The sequence below is a fragment of the Brassica napus genome, chromosome C8 (assembly GCF_020379485.1).
Source record: "Brassica napus cultivar Da-Ae chromosome C8, Da-Ae, whole genome shotgun sequence".
NCBI classification, from domain to species: Eukaryota; Viridiplantae; Streptophyta; class Magnoliopsida; order Brassicales; family Brassicaceae; genus Brassica; species Brassica napus.
The window spans coordinates 15431687-15439823 of NC_063451.1; the positions used below are offsets into that span (position 1 = coordinate 15431687).

Below are 8137 nucleotides of genomic sequence, written 5' to 3' on the forward strand. Positions count from 1 at the left end.
TCGATACAGTTACGCAAATTAGATGCGTAACCGTCTGGAAATTCCACATCATTTGAAATCCAATCAAAGAACGCATCTTTTCCCTCTGCATCAAGTCGGTATATGGGAAAATGAGCCCTACCATTCTCATCAACATGAAGTTCTGAACGAGCACATATATCGACTAAATCCAGTCTTGACTTCAAATTATCCTTTGTTTTACCTTGAACATTAAAGATCGTGTTCATGAGATTGTCAAAAAAGTTCTTCTCAATATGCATGACATCTAAATTATGCCTTAGCAGATGATCCTCCCAGTATGGCAGATCCCAGAAAATACTTTTTTTGTGCCAGTTATGTAGGTCTCCAACAGCATCTACCGGAAAACGCTCATGTCCACCGACGTCTGGCGTCCTTTCTGCACCAAAATCTCTTAGTTGTGTCTTCAAATCTTTCCCACAAATTTCTGGAGGTGGACTGTCAAACACCCTCTTGTTCTTCGTAAACAAATTCCTACTCCTACGATATGGATGATCAGGTGGTAGGAATCTTCTGTGACAGTCAAACCAACACGTTTTCCTTCCGTGTTTTAGTTGGAAAGCACCAGTGTTATCTTCACAATATGGACATGATAGCCTTCCATGCGTTGTCCATCCAGATAACATACCATATGCTGGAAAATCACTTATTGTCCACATTAGTACTGCCCGCATTTGAAAGTTTTCTTTACACGAAACATCGTATGTTTCAGCACTTTGAGCCCATAGTTGTTGCAACTCATATATTAGTGGCTGAAGAAACACATCAAGTGATCTCTTAGGATTCTCTGGTCCGGGAACGAGAATCGAGAGAAACAAATCTCTCGTCGCAAGCACAAGTTTGGGGGTAGGTTGTATGGTGTAAGAATGACTGGCCATAGAGAATACTGTCTTCCACTCTTGCCAAACGGGCTGAAACCATCAGTACATAATCCAAGGTAGACATTTCTTCTCTCATACGCAAAGTCGGGATACTTTGATTGGAAATGCTTCCACGCTTTTGCATCTGAAGGATGTCTGATCTCACCATCTGTTGAGTGCTCCGCATGCCATCTCATTGGTTGCGTTGTGCGTTCAGACAGATACAACCTCTGCAACCTTTCCGTCAAAGGCAAATACCACATCCTTTTATATGGCACTGGAACTCTTCCACTCGTATTTTTATAACGAAGCATCCCACAAAATTTGCATGTAACCCGCTGTTCATCCGCCCTCCAATAAATCATGCAGTTGTCGCTGCATACATCTATTACCTGATACGATAAACCAAGACCAGCTATGAGTTTCTGAACCTCGTAGTATGAACCAGGAGCTACATTATCCTCGGGTAGAATTCCTTTTACAAAATCAGCAATCGCATCCACACAGTCTTCAGCCAAATTATAATCTGTTTTAATGCCCATCAATCTTGTAGCAGATGATAAAGCTGAATGACCATCTCTTCAACCTTCGTACAATGGTTGCCTTCCAGCATCCAACATATCATAAAATCTCCTAGCTTGTGTATTGGGTAAATTTTCCCCTCTAAAATGATCATTTACCATCTGCTCAGTACCTACACCATAATCTACATCCGTTCTAATTGGTTCTTCTAATCTAACCGCTGGCTGAGGTTCGCTAGTACTACCATATTCATAATCAGTTTCCCCATGATGATACCAAATTTTGTAACTTTGTGTAAACCTACTCAAATATAGATGAGTCCAAACATCCCACTCTTTAATAACCTTTCTATTTTTACAATTAGAGCAAGGACATCTTAACATACCTGTTTTTGCTTCCGGTTGTCGGTGAACTAACCCCATGAATTCGGTTATACCTCGTTGGTATTCTTTCGTAAGCAATCTCGTGTTCGGATCCAAATGAGGTCGATCGATCCAAGAACGAAAATAATTTGAAGAAGACATGTTTTTTATGAATCAAATTCGTGTGTAAAGAGAGTAAGAGGGAGGATGAAGATATGGAGTGAATGAAGAAGAAGAGGGGTGCTTGTATTTATAGTTGAAATCTTGCCGACAGACCGAGGAAATTCCGACGGAATTCCGACGCCAACGGCTAGTTCGTCGGAATTTCCTCAGAATTTTTAAAATCCCCCCAATGGCTCTCCAACGGCTCTCTAACGGCTATAACATATCCTCGGAATTCATCGGTTTTTTTCCGAGGAATACATTTTTCCTCGGTATTCCATAAGAATATTCCGACGGATTGATATTTCCTCGGAATTTCGTCGGTATATTCCGAGTAAATTCTGAGGAAACCAAATTTTGTGTTTCCTCGGAATATCCTCGGAAATTCCTCGGGATATTCCGAGGATTTCATTTTCCGTCGGAATGTCCGTCAGAATACCGCTGTTTTCTTGTAGTGACCTTCTCTTTTTCAGCCGCATCTTCTTCGTGAGCCTGAAACATATTATCCAATTGGCTGCAATATCAATCATTCAAGCCTCGCCTTAAGCAGAGCCAACGTATCTCTTCTCTCCATTTCCTGCTCCCCAAATAGAGTAATGGGCTCTCCAAGTCATCTAAGGTTGTTTCTAAGAGATTTGTCAAAAAGCAGCAGTGTGACGCTTCACCAAGGTCTGGCATGTGAATTGTCTACAGTGAAAGAGTGAACCAATTAGACACCCCAAGCTCATGTAATGCAACGACTGAAAACATACTACCAAAATGCCTTGAAATGCGAACATGGTGACAAAATATTTTATATATTGTAGTGTCTGTGACAGATCATAACAACATTTGTAACTTGCAAGAGACAAACAAAGGCTACTTATGTGTTCTGATGGTCAAGACTTCCTCCATGGCTTTGCCTTTCACCCATTCAGTGGCTGAGAACATTAAATCAATCTACATTACAAAACTGCAACGTTACTATTCACACAAAAATCTAACCTCTAACCAGAATCTTTTCGTTTTCATATGAAGATCGCATCGCAAACATAGGACATATCACATAAAAGGGAAAATATTTAAGAAATTTGTTTTTGGCAAACACAAAGTTTTTAAATTTACGATTGAATGTCACCATATATATATCTACTTGCCTCTAAAAGTAAGAGAATGGACATACCGATCGATGAAAACAAAGGTCTAGAAGCGAGCATCGACGAATAGACCGGTATTCTCATCGACCTTGATCTGAAGCTTAGTAACATCACTATTTTTTTTTGTTAACTTGATATGATGCCAAGTATAAGATAAAACACATTAACTCTATAATAGCTATATCGAAGCCGAGACGATGGATTTTTCCGGGGTAACATTGAACGTGGGAAGCCAAAAGAAGATATTAAAGGGGTTACATATATGTTTTTTTGATCAGGGAAATTCAAAGGGTAGAGAAAGAGAAGAAGGATAACGTAGAGAGAATAGAGTCGATTTACATATTTATACTATTATTGTTTTTTAATTGTTTTCTTAGGTGGAGCTTTGATTGATTTTGAATTTTGTATCCTAGGTGGATAGATTGAATGGAGCTCATATCCCCCTTTTAGTATTATGTGAAAGAGTGAACCAATTAGAAACCCCAAGTTCATGTAATGCAACGACTGAAAACATACTACGAAAATGCCTTGAAACGCGAACATGGTGACAAAATATTTTATATGTTTGTGACAGATCATAACAACATTTGTAACTTGCAAGAGACAAACACAGGCTACTTATGTGTTCTGATGGTCAGGACTTCCTCCATGGCTTTTCCTTTCACCCATTCAGTGGCTGAGAATGTTAAATCAATCAACATTAGAAAACTGCAACGTTACTATTCACACAAAAATCTAACCTCTAACTAGAATCTTTTCGTTTTCATATGAAGACCGCATCGCAAAAATAAGAAATATCACATAAAAGGGAAAGTATTTAAGAAATTTGTTTTTGGCAAACAGAAAGTTTTTAAATTTATGATTGAATGTCACCATATATATATATATCCACTCGCCTCTAAAAGTAATAGAATGGACATACCGACCGATGAAAAAAAAGGTCTAGAAGCGAGCATCGACGAATAGACCGGTATTCTCATCGACCTTGATCTGAAGCTTAGTAACATCACTATTTTTTTTTTGTTAACTTGATCTGATGCTAAGTATAAGATAAAACACAATAACTCTATAATACCTATATCGAAGCCGAAACGATGGATTTTTCCGGGGTAACAATGAACGTGGGAAGCCAAAAGAATAGATTAAAAGGGTTACATATATTTTTTTTTTATCGGGGAAATTCAAAGGGTAGAAAAAGAGAAGAAGGATATCGTAGAGAGAATAGAGTCGATTTACATATTTATACTATTATTGTTTTTTTAATTGTTTGCTTATGTGCACTTTGATTGGTTTTGAATTTTTTATTCTAGGTGGATAGACAAAATGGAGCTTATATCCCCTTTTAGTACTGTAAGATTTCTTTAAAAGCGAAATTAGCCATGAAATTATAATTGGATTTGAAGCCTAAATTCTAAATAAAATACATTAAGCCATTATCCTTGACGTGTCTTTTAGTGTTAGGTGACTAATATCAGTCCTTTTATTGCTTTTTCCGCAGTGTCTCCTCAATATTTTTAGCATTCCTTAAGACTTGCTGCGTGAGATACATTTTCTCTACAAGCAACACGTGTTGACAGATATGATAGATTGATTGTCTAGATTTGCTAACCAGTTGTTGCAAAAATTGTAGATTTTAAAGCTTTTGTCTTATAGATTACAAAACATATGTAACTCACAAACCATGAGTACGTAGTCTGATCCATGTTTTCTTTTCCTACCAATGGTTCTGAATGTATGCCAACACCGTCTTTGCAAGTTCAAAACACATGGAGAAGTTACATTGTCTAATATCAAAACCTTCCTTAGTAACGCATGCGGCAACAAAAAGTGTCATCAATCATACGAAAGAGAAAAAGACTTGTCAAAAGAAAAGATAAACTTCTTAATGTTTATCCAAAAGAACTATATGAAACAAAGACAACTATTCATACATGCCAATATCTTTATTTCAGATGATTGGGCTGTTATTGTGCCCAATCTTGCTGGCGCACCGTATAAAACTAAGAGAAGGCAACTGTCGAAACCTGAAAAGAAATCCAAGCTCAGAAATACTCACAGTAAAGATGTATCATGTAATCAACACTATCAAATTTCTTTTCACTTTCATCCTAACCTTTAGAAGAACCAAGCAAATTCTCATCAAATAAATAGCATGAAAGTGTGCTGATCCTGATACTTGAGGAGTTGTTTGATCAACGATTGAACTTTTGGAGTAACTGTCCCATCAGCCACTGCAGCACCTATTACCTTTTCAACGTGCTTCCCTCAAAAGATCTAGGGAGCTCTCCTTCCTAGATCCCATCATTTGCATTACAATTTTCTGGTTTGTTAGATTCTGTGGCTGCCTTTTCAGCCTAGGCTCCTTCCAAAATCTTACATTTTAAGGACACCACTTCGCCGAGGTATGATTCTTGCTTGGTATCCACTTGGAAATTCACATTCTAGTCACTTTGCATTGTAGTCAAGAATGATTATGCCACTTTAAAAGAGAAAAAACAATAAAATAATCTCACATACAGAAAAATTTCACATACAATGGTCATCATCAAGAAACATATTTACACAAATAAAATTTGTATTCAAAAGGTCATATTCATGTCTTGTTCTGTCTCACAAAGCGAGCAAATTACCTGAAAAAACTAATCAAATAACATTGGGAATAACTCCGGTAAGATCTATGGAGCTCCCACGGTTTATCACTCCGCCTCGTGCTACACAACTCCAATATGAGCTTTCCATTGCCCGATGATGAACAGAGTAAACGTAGTTAGCTGAATTTAACACCCATTACCGTAATGTCTCCTTTTCCATCACTTGCTTCTATGCTTCGTGTCGGGGTCAAAATCGGTCACGACGGAATCAATGTCAAAAATTCTGTTAGGGTCAAAACCGGTCACGACAGGATTAACATTCAAAAACCTTCGGAAAAAAAAACAGCCTTCGAAAATCTGCGATAAACTTAACCAAAGCATCCTCCGACTCGCACGATCGATCATAAAGACGTTCAGAACAAGATCGGGAAACAATCAAGGTTTCAAGATAATACGCAACAACCAGGCCCGAGCCTACAAAGATTAATCCGTGCGCCACAGGGCGATTGTTGACTCGCCGCCTTCGCGGTCGCCATGGGCGACCGTTGACTCGGCGACCGAGAACGCCATCCTCGCGGTCGCCACGGGCCACCGGCGTCGCCTCCCTCGCGGTCGCCACGGGCCACCGGCGTCTCCTCCCTCGCGGTCGCCACGGGCCACCGGCGTCGCCTCCCTCGCGGTCGCCACGGGCAACCGGCGTCGCCTCCCTCGCGGTCGCCACGGGCCACCGGCGTCGCCTCCCTCGCGGTCGCCACGGGCCACCGGCGTCGCCTCCCTCGCGGTCGCCACGGGCGACCGGCGTCGGCTCCCTCGCGGTCGCCACGGGCGACCGGCGTCGGCTCCCTCGCGGTCGCCACGGGCGACCGGCGTCGGCTCCCTCGCGGTCGCCACGGGCGACCGGCGTCGCCTCCCTAGCGGACGCCACGAGCGACCGGCAGGCGTCTTCCTCGCGGTCGCCATGGGCGACCAGTTCCTCGCCTCTCCGGGCCGCCACGAGGCAATCAGCTCCTCGTTCTTCCGGGCCGGCATGGAGCGGTCAGTGCAACGCTTACGGATAACCCGCCAGTCATGTTCAACGTCCCGTTGATGTTACCGTTGGAGAATTACGATAAAACCACTAAAGTACGTCTTTCGAAGAATTCAAATGGACCGTGCGAAACAACAATGGTTAACTTAAACCGCGTGGGCCGCATAGCCGTTTTGAGTATTCAACAAAGACGATGCCGTATCAAGAACGTCTTCTCGGGAAATCATCCGTAAGCAAACCAACAAAGGTCCAAAGCTCGGAAGCAAGCCCATCTGCAAAGAAAAGAGCCCAAGGATATCATGACAGTATAATTATCGAATAACACATAGTCGAAAATCATATGATAAATTCTTCGTAACAAAACTCAGTCCTAACAACCAAACGGTTAACGGAAAACCTAAACTTGTCGACATTCGACCAAGTTTAATACGTTCCACCGATAACTTTAAAGCCAGTTATGTTTTACACGATAAAATACGGCATGTAAGAAAAAATCGTAACAGAGCTTCTAGAGCTATACGAAACATCCTTAAATGTACACGAAATCGATCTCGCAAAGCCAACACAGTACAAAGCACTACGAAGGAAAACACTTCTTCCCAGGGACAAATTTTCGCGACCCCTCGGTCCTAATTCCTCGATCGCAAATCAAATTATTAGCATCCAAACAGGAACAACAATTTTGGCTGCGAACATCTGTAGACAAACCTGAATGTTTCTCAAACGCAGGGTTAAGACTAAAACCTTGCAATATCGCGAAACATCTTCAAGCCCGCGAACATTTCGACCACGAAACGCGGCATACGAAAGAAAAAATCAATCTTCAGCATTGCGAGACGTCGCAGACGCCTGAAGAACCATTTTTAGACAAAATTACCTTCCTCGATAAAGGCACCTTCTTGGAAGGCCAAACAGTCATACATACTAACATCTTCTCAAACACCTATTCTTCGCGAAGACTCAAAAACGGTAATATCTACCGATAAGTTTCTTGCTGATCACAACAAACTCTTAACGTCCTAAACAAACTTAGCCAACTCGTTGAGATAGCTCTCGTACACCCGACACAAGGGTAATAGCGCAATATAAAAAATCCAAAATTTTGGTCAGCACTTTCGGGAGACTTAAAAATTATCCTCGAAGAGATGCTCGATTCCTACCATACAAGTCACGTAATCCGAGAACATATCGCAGACTTTAAAGCGGGATGGAATCAGGTCTAAAACGGTACAGGAAACGTAAGCCGTGATTAGACCTAGGTCTTGCCCTAAACCCAGCAAACTGGTCTCTAACATCTCTAGGCATAGTATCAAACACCCTGGTACGAGATCCCAAAATTTGTCTATTGGCTAATATTCGAGCATCTTCAGAAATCCCGCAAGTTTATGCACTGCGGAAAACTCTCGAAATAGATCACGAATAAAGCAAGTCACATAGAGTTAGATTACGAGATGACAAC

General features: G+C 41.2%; 1 long non-coding RNA gene across 2 annotated transcripts; it reads right to left on the minus strand.

The window, feature by feature from the left end:
- Positions 1-2596: 2596 nt before the first annotated feature.
- Positions 2597-7699, minus strand: LOC125591375. Of its 2 annotated transcripts, XR_007327363.1 has the most exons (3): positions 4136-7699; positions 3983-4050; positions 2597-3736 (listed from the first exon to the last, which is right to left on the minus strand). It is a non-coding gene; the product is annotated as an uncharacterized LOC125591375 (long non-coding RNA). The 2 variants fall into 2 exon arrangements; XR_007327364.1 differs by having other exon boundaries at positions 3983-7699.
- Between the last annotated feature and the right edge of the window lie 438 nt (positions 7700-8137).